This window comes from Andrena cerasifolii, chromosome 11 (genome assembly GCF_050908995.1).
Source record: "Andrena cerasifolii isolate SP2316 chromosome 11, iyAndCera1_principal, whole genome shotgun sequence".
In the NCBI taxonomy this organism is placed as follows: Eukaryota; Metazoa; Arthropoda; class Insecta; order Hymenoptera; family Andrenidae; genus Andrena; species Andrena cerasifolii.
The window spans coordinates 11,976-19,102 of record NC_135128.1 but is presented as its reverse complement, the minus strand read 5'-3'; the positions used below and the strand labels follow the sequence as shown (position 1 = coordinate 19,102).

The 7,127-nt window shown below is 34.7% G+C and overlaps 1 pseudogene; it reads right to left on the bottom strand.

Moving 5' to 3' along the window:
* Positions 1-333: 333 nt before the first annotated feature.
* Positions 334-866, bottom strand: LOC143374532 (uncharacterized; annotated as a pseudogene).
* Between the last annotated feature and the right edge of the window lie 6,261 nt (positions 867-7,127).

Here is a 7,127-nt window from a genome sequence, read left to right as displayed (position 1 = left end):
GCAGCTACCGTCTCCAGAGCGGTTCCCGATGCACTTGGCAGAGTTCGTATTCTAAATTTCAATAGACTTTGCCTTCACTAAGAGGCTATGCTGCTACCTTCTAATAGGAGCAACGCTGAAAACCTCCGTGAAGACAAAGTTTTCAACCTTCAAAGAGAGCACCAGTAGTTGAAAAAGTGTTGCGTAAGAAAAATGATAAGGTATACGTTAAATGGCTAGGATTTGACAAATCGCACAATTCTTGGATAAATAAAAATGATGTATTGTAAGTATATATATGGTTTAATAAAATACATGTGTACATTTTTTTTTATTCCGCATAATAATATCTATTTACAACGGTATTTTATAATGTCCCCATGGTAACGTGTCGGTTGAATCGGGCACGTTATACCGCTTGTCGTTGTACGGACTTAGAACGATTTTCGATTCCGAAATGCTGTACACTTTGTGCAATTTCGATCTTATGCATGACTGCCTGCGAGTAATTTCGATCTCTTTGTGTAAACACTGTTCGTAGGCGTCGAAAGTTATCCTTCTGACCACGACATTACTCTTAACGCCTTTCACTTTTTTTATATCTTCTAAGACCTACGAATTCGGTTATTATCGTACCGTTATTTTCAACCTTCATCAGCCTCGGAACCTTCTTATTTAAGCTTGGCATATCATATGCATTGTTGGTAGGATAATCGATGGTGTTGAATCTATCGATATCGCGTTTCATGGTTTCGTAGATATCCCCGTATTGAATATGATAGATGAGGCTATCAGTGTCTGTGTACATTATTTTACAATTTTGTCCGTGCAGGGGAGACATGTAATCGTGATGAAATTCGTACAAACAAATTTTTTATATGTCCAAAATACACATTCCTACATATATCGGTTTGACGAATTTCACTTCGAGTTTTCGCAATTCGACGGCAATTAAATTTTCTCTTTGAAAATTGCCTCCGCACCGTATCGCTTATCCCAGGGCGTTAAAAGCAGAGATGGGCATTATCTAGATAAAAATCAAATGAAATAACTTTTCAAATAAAGTTAGCTTGATTCGAAGCGCCAAGGATGAAGCTAGTTTATTCGAAGGCTTTCAACTTGGATTTCGAATAACGGTTCAATTTTCATTCTATCTTTATACTAGAAGGTCGAATAACCGGCGTGCCATGAAATGATACGTATCTTTCTTTCGCGCTCGGAAATATGATTTTAGTTATGTATTTTTACAAGCTTTTATTTAGCGTCACGTGTGAGTTTCTTTGTTAGTTAGTTTGTGAGGATGAAATTTTCTAAGCTAATTTTGACCCACTTCCACATGTCCGATGAACTTGAAATTTCGCACACATGCGTAGTTTCGATGACAATACAATATTTTCATGTCTCCAACTTGATTATGGAATCAGAAAAGCAGGTAACCGGTTATCATCTCGCTAGAGTCTTCAAGAGTCAAAGGCAATGCCGCCGATAAGCCGTGCCGCGATGGGTTTCGAGGACTTCGTCCCTCGAGACCACGGGGGCCATACAATGTTGCCCCCTAAGAAGTGACAAATAAAAAATTCTACATTTCTCATCGGATCTTGGCGAAAGTGGTGTGAATCGATTCCTTGTGTTTTCCCGATGAAAATAGTCCAAAAACGACACAAATCGGATCGTAATTAAGGAATCTTCATAATAAATTGATTTCCATAACATCGTTATAAATAATTATATGTACATGTCATTTTATATGATTTTCATCGGAAAAACGTAAGTAATCCATCAACCTTACTTCCATATCGATACGATAAAGAATAAAGGGTGAACTTGTCGAAGAACTACCTGTCACCGATTTGAATGAGGTTTGAATTTGTTATAGAAGTCAATATTCTGAACAACTTTTTCCTTTTACGAAAATGGCGGTCAGCTCTAGTTTCCGAGCTACAAGTGTAGCCAGCACGCTCATTTGTTTTCATCCAATTGTTGTTCACAAGGGCATCCTGCTGCTGGAAAAGATCAGTTCGTTCGCGACGTTTGTACACGTGACCTCAAAATGACCTCAAAATGACTTTACAGAGTTTATGCGGGAAATAAACTCAGAAGAAAAATGTTTAGTTTTCCTTATCCAGAAAATATTTTTAAAAATACTATGAAGTGTCCGCTATGCGAAAAGCAACTGACGCTTAATCGCGAAAGTAAATTCTTTCGTTGTCGAAATTCTTTTAATGGTAGAAATAAGAAGAGGAAGAAAAATGTGCAATGTAATTTTGTACAATCTTATAAAACAGGGACATGGTTTGAAAATGTTCGTCTCCCGTTATTGATAGCCATAACATTTATCGTGGAATGGTTGTGGCTTTCACCACTACGATTCGGATTTACTTCGGATGACTTACATATTTCATCGCACACCTTCGTCGACTGGAGTAGTTTTTGTATACAGGTCAGATTTTATGTATTATTTTATATGTATTATATAGGCAATAGCTGCATCACAGCTTTTTACTTAAAGATTGAAACTTACAGTGCTAATTCACGAAAATTTTAATAAGATTATTGATAAACATGTCGATTAGCATCCCTCTCATGCATTCCAATAACCGTGAAATATGTTTTCGGGCGCGTAAACATGGTAGCGAGTTTACGCATTCCACTTTTCAACTTGACCTGGGTATTAATATTGGTTTGGGCTAGATGGGGGTGCGCCCGCTTGCGGGCGCGTAAAGCGTGGTGGCAAACCGATGTGAATTTAGTGATGCCAAAAATGAGACTGCGGTTACAAGCATCGCGCGACGGCGTGCAAGAATTGTTTCTTTTCTGTCTTCGTCGAAAGCAAACATAAAAGTTACACAAATTTTACAATGTATAGGGAAAAGTTATTCAGAATTTTGACCTTGAAAACATATTTGAAGGTCATTGGAATCCATGAGGGGGATGTTAATCGACAAGTTTACACAATTATTTGTCTTGCACAATAGGTGTGCGTAAAATGGTGTGAGAAAAATTCTACTCTAGTAGGAGGACCCATTAAAACCGTAGAAATCAATGAAGCGAAATTTGGTACTCGTAAATACCACCGTGGACGTCTTATTATATCTGATTGTTGGAAGGCGTACAATTGCCTTCACAACCAAGGCTATACACATTTAACAGTAAATCACTCTTACAATTTTGTCGATCCCGATACACGTAATTGACTTTCATTACATTATTTTCAATTTTTGCTTACAAGCAAATTTTTCAGATTTTTAAATTGAAAAACCAAGCTGTGAAAAATAAAAAACGCCAAAAAATGCTGAAAAATGCCGATTGTGTATCGAAGCAGTCTTGGCACTATAATTATATATTTACTGTAAGTACGTATCGTTGTTACTATTGTCCTGAATTTTTCAGATATTTCAATTTGGTGCGTCGCAGTTAAAAAAATTAAAAACCGATTTTTTTTTCGTTTTTTCCGTGTCAGAGTAACTTATACGTCGAATTGCTTCATGAAATAAGTGTTTTATGCGATCTTCAATGTTTATATGTGTTAGAATATCACTAAATACTGCAATCTTGTACATAGCAAAAGTGAGGGCGCCAGTAGTAACAGGCTAAGCACGCAGTTGACGAGACACAGCCATGGAAAGTAGACGTATAGAACCTTACATTATATCTTACATACATTTATTACATAATATATTTGTTATATAAGTACAGTGCACCCTCTTATTCCATTTCCACGACTCTAAATAAAGTAATCAACTCAACATGGTAGCAGAGCGTGGTTGGAAACATTGATAAGTTTTGTGAAACGTGGGTAACAAAAAAGTAAGGTTAAAAAGGCCACATGGTTGGCAATAAAAGTTAAAAGTGAAAACGAAAACGTTCAGGACAATTGAAACTGAAAAATATATACTCTTGGAAGGAGCAAAATTAATTAATTACTGAACAAGTGAAAGATTTCTCAGAATTAAGTAATAAAAAGTGCGATGTCAATCGATTAAAAATTTGGCAAGTATAGAGCACGTGGCAAATTTATAGGTTATACAAGAATATAAGCGCAAAAGAAATAGAAATGGCAAATCTAGCAAAAATCGAAGACGTCGCAGTACCTATCTTTGATGGAATAAATTTTTCAAGCTGGAAGATAAGATTGATGACACTATTAGAATATAAAGAGTGTAAAGATCCTGCTGTAAGAATAATAGGTGAAAAAGATAATGAAGTAGAATGGAAGAAGAAAGATTTAAAAGCTAGAACGATATTAATCAGCACAATATCAGATAAGCAACTAGAGTATGTTGGTGATTGCACAACGACTCTTCAAATGATGAACAAATTCACCAAAATGTATTCCTCTCAATCTGCAGCATTACAAATGTTATGTAGAGGTAAATTAGACGAAATCAAGCTAAAAGACTACGATACGGTAGAAGAATTTTTCATAGATTTTGAAAAAGCAGTAAACGAATTCAAAGTAGCAGGAGGCAAGATGGATGAATCTGAAAAAATGAGATACATCTTAAAAGCTCTGCCATCAAACTACAGCTATATTGGAGACTTCATAGATGTAATACCTGAAGAGCAAAGGACAGTGGATTATGTAAAATCCAAAATCAAAGAAAAAAATATGAACAGGACTCAGAATGAAAGAAAAAACAATGTCAGCACTTTCACGACCCGAACAAGAGAACAATGCTTCAAATGCGGAAAAATAGGACACTTGAAAAAAGATTGCTGGCATGCAGAGCCAAACAAGAACAGCCGAGAAATAAATAGAGATCAGGAAAGAAGTCAGCGAGGACAACAACGAGGCTACAATCGAGGTGGAGGCTACAGAGGTCGTAGTCGAGGAAGAGGTTTCGAGTCAAGCCAACCAAGAGGCAAATATCCAAGAAACCAAAGGAACAACGACTCAACAGGTGTACAGTCTTGGGCGACACAAATATTTAATTCCGAAATGAAAAGGTACAGTGTATTCGGTGAAAATCCTTATGAGATAAATTGGTTGTTAGATAGTGGTTGTTCTGATCACATCATAAAAGATTGTAAATTTTTTGATCAATATGTAAATTTAGAAAAACCTATAGACGTAGAATTACCTGATGGAAAAATTTTAAAAGCTACAAAAATCGGTAATGTGAAAACATATTTCAAAACATATTATTGTGAAAATGAAGTAAACATAAAAAATGCTTATTATGTTAAAGACATTAATCAAAATCTACTAAGTTTCTCGAAAATAACAGGGACAAATTGTAAAATTGTAGCAGAAAATGGCAATGCTAAGATTTATAATGAAAACAGAAAATCACTAGCTGTTGCAGAAAAAGTAGGAAATTTGTATCATATGAAAAGCTTTGTAACAAAAAAAGATGAAACCAAAGTATACACAAATGTAACAATGCTAACCGATAAAGAAAAGTGGCACAGAGCCTTAGGACATGTAAACTTTCAATATTTAAATAAGTTAGTAAAAAATAAGTTGCTAGATGGTTTGCCAGAGAAAATTGAAAACACTGAAATGAAATGCGCAAATTGTATAGAAAGTAAGATGTCAAATGAACCGTTTGAAAATGATAGAACAAGAACAACTGAAATTTTAGAGTTAATCCATACAGATTTGAATGGCCCACACAATACGACTGGCTACGGTGGTGCATAAAGAGTAAATCAGAAACTGCTAGCTGCTTCATTGACTATGTAAACTTGGTGGAAAATCAATTCAACAAAAAGGTAAAGAAACTTCAATGCGATAATGGTAAAGAGTACATGAATAAGGAAATATTCACTTTTGTCAAATACAAAGGTATTCAATTGGTACCGTGTCCACCATATGTGCATGCATTGAACGGCGTAGCAGAAAGATATAATAGATCAGCTATGGACATAGGTAGGTGCTTAATGAGAGAAGCGAAAATAAATAGAAAATTTTGGCCTGAAGTAATGAATACGGTAGCATATTTAAAAAATATGACGATTGCGAATACTGTAGAAAATAAAACTTCTTATGAAATATTATTTGAAAAAAAACCTAATGTAAAAAACTTAAAAATTTATGGCAGTCGAGTATTCGTTAGAATTCCAGAGGTTCTGAGACAAAGTAAGTGGGATAATAAGGCTGAACTAGGCGTATTAGTGGGGTATAATAATAATGGATATAGAGTATTGTTAAATAACAGAGTAATCAATGCCAAACATGTAACAGTGGTCGAAGAAAATACCCAACTAATCTGTTTAGAGAAAACTGAGGACCAAAAAGATAGAGAATATGAGAGTGAAACAGAGGAAAATGAAGGTAAGGTAAATGAAAAATACGAAAACAATATTAGTGTTGATGATGAAAACGAGAATTCAACGGAACCTCAAAAATTGCCAGTACAAAGAAAATCAAATAGAAAGAAAACTCCTGTAGTTAGATATGGAAATCCTGTAACTCACTTTATATATGTCAATTATATGAATGCAAATATACAGAATACATTCGCGGAGGCGTTAAGTTGTAATGAATCCCAAGAATGGCAAAAGGCAATGAAGTCAGAGATAGAAAGTTTAAAGAAAAATAACACGTGGGAAATTGTTGAAAAACCAAAAGATAAAAAGATTTTAGATGTAAAATGGGTTTATAAGAAAAAGAACGATAATACGTATAAAGCTAGACTAGTTGTCAGAGGTTTCCAACAATTAGATTATATTGAAAATGTTTATTCACCGGTGGGCAAAATGCAAACTTTGAAAATTTTATTGTCATACTGTTGTAAAAACAACTTGTTTATAGATCAAATGGATGTAGAGACCGCATTTCTAAACGGTCATGTAAAAACTGAAGTATATATAAATGAGCCTAAAGGGTATGAAACAGGTGACAATAGGGTTTGCAAACTGATAAAAGCACTCTATGGTTTGAGAGAAAGTCCGAGAGCGTGGTACGATTGTTTTCATGAATTTGTCAAGAAAATGAAATTTATAAGAAGTAAATATGATTATTGTCTGTATGTGAACAACGCAAGCAAAGATCCAATATACATACTAGTTTTCGTAGATGATCTTTTGATTTATTCCAAAGATAGAAACAATATAAATAAGATAGAAAAAAGCTTAATGAAAAGATTTTCAATGAAAGATTTAGGAAAAATTGGAAGCTATATTGGCATAGATATTGATTATAG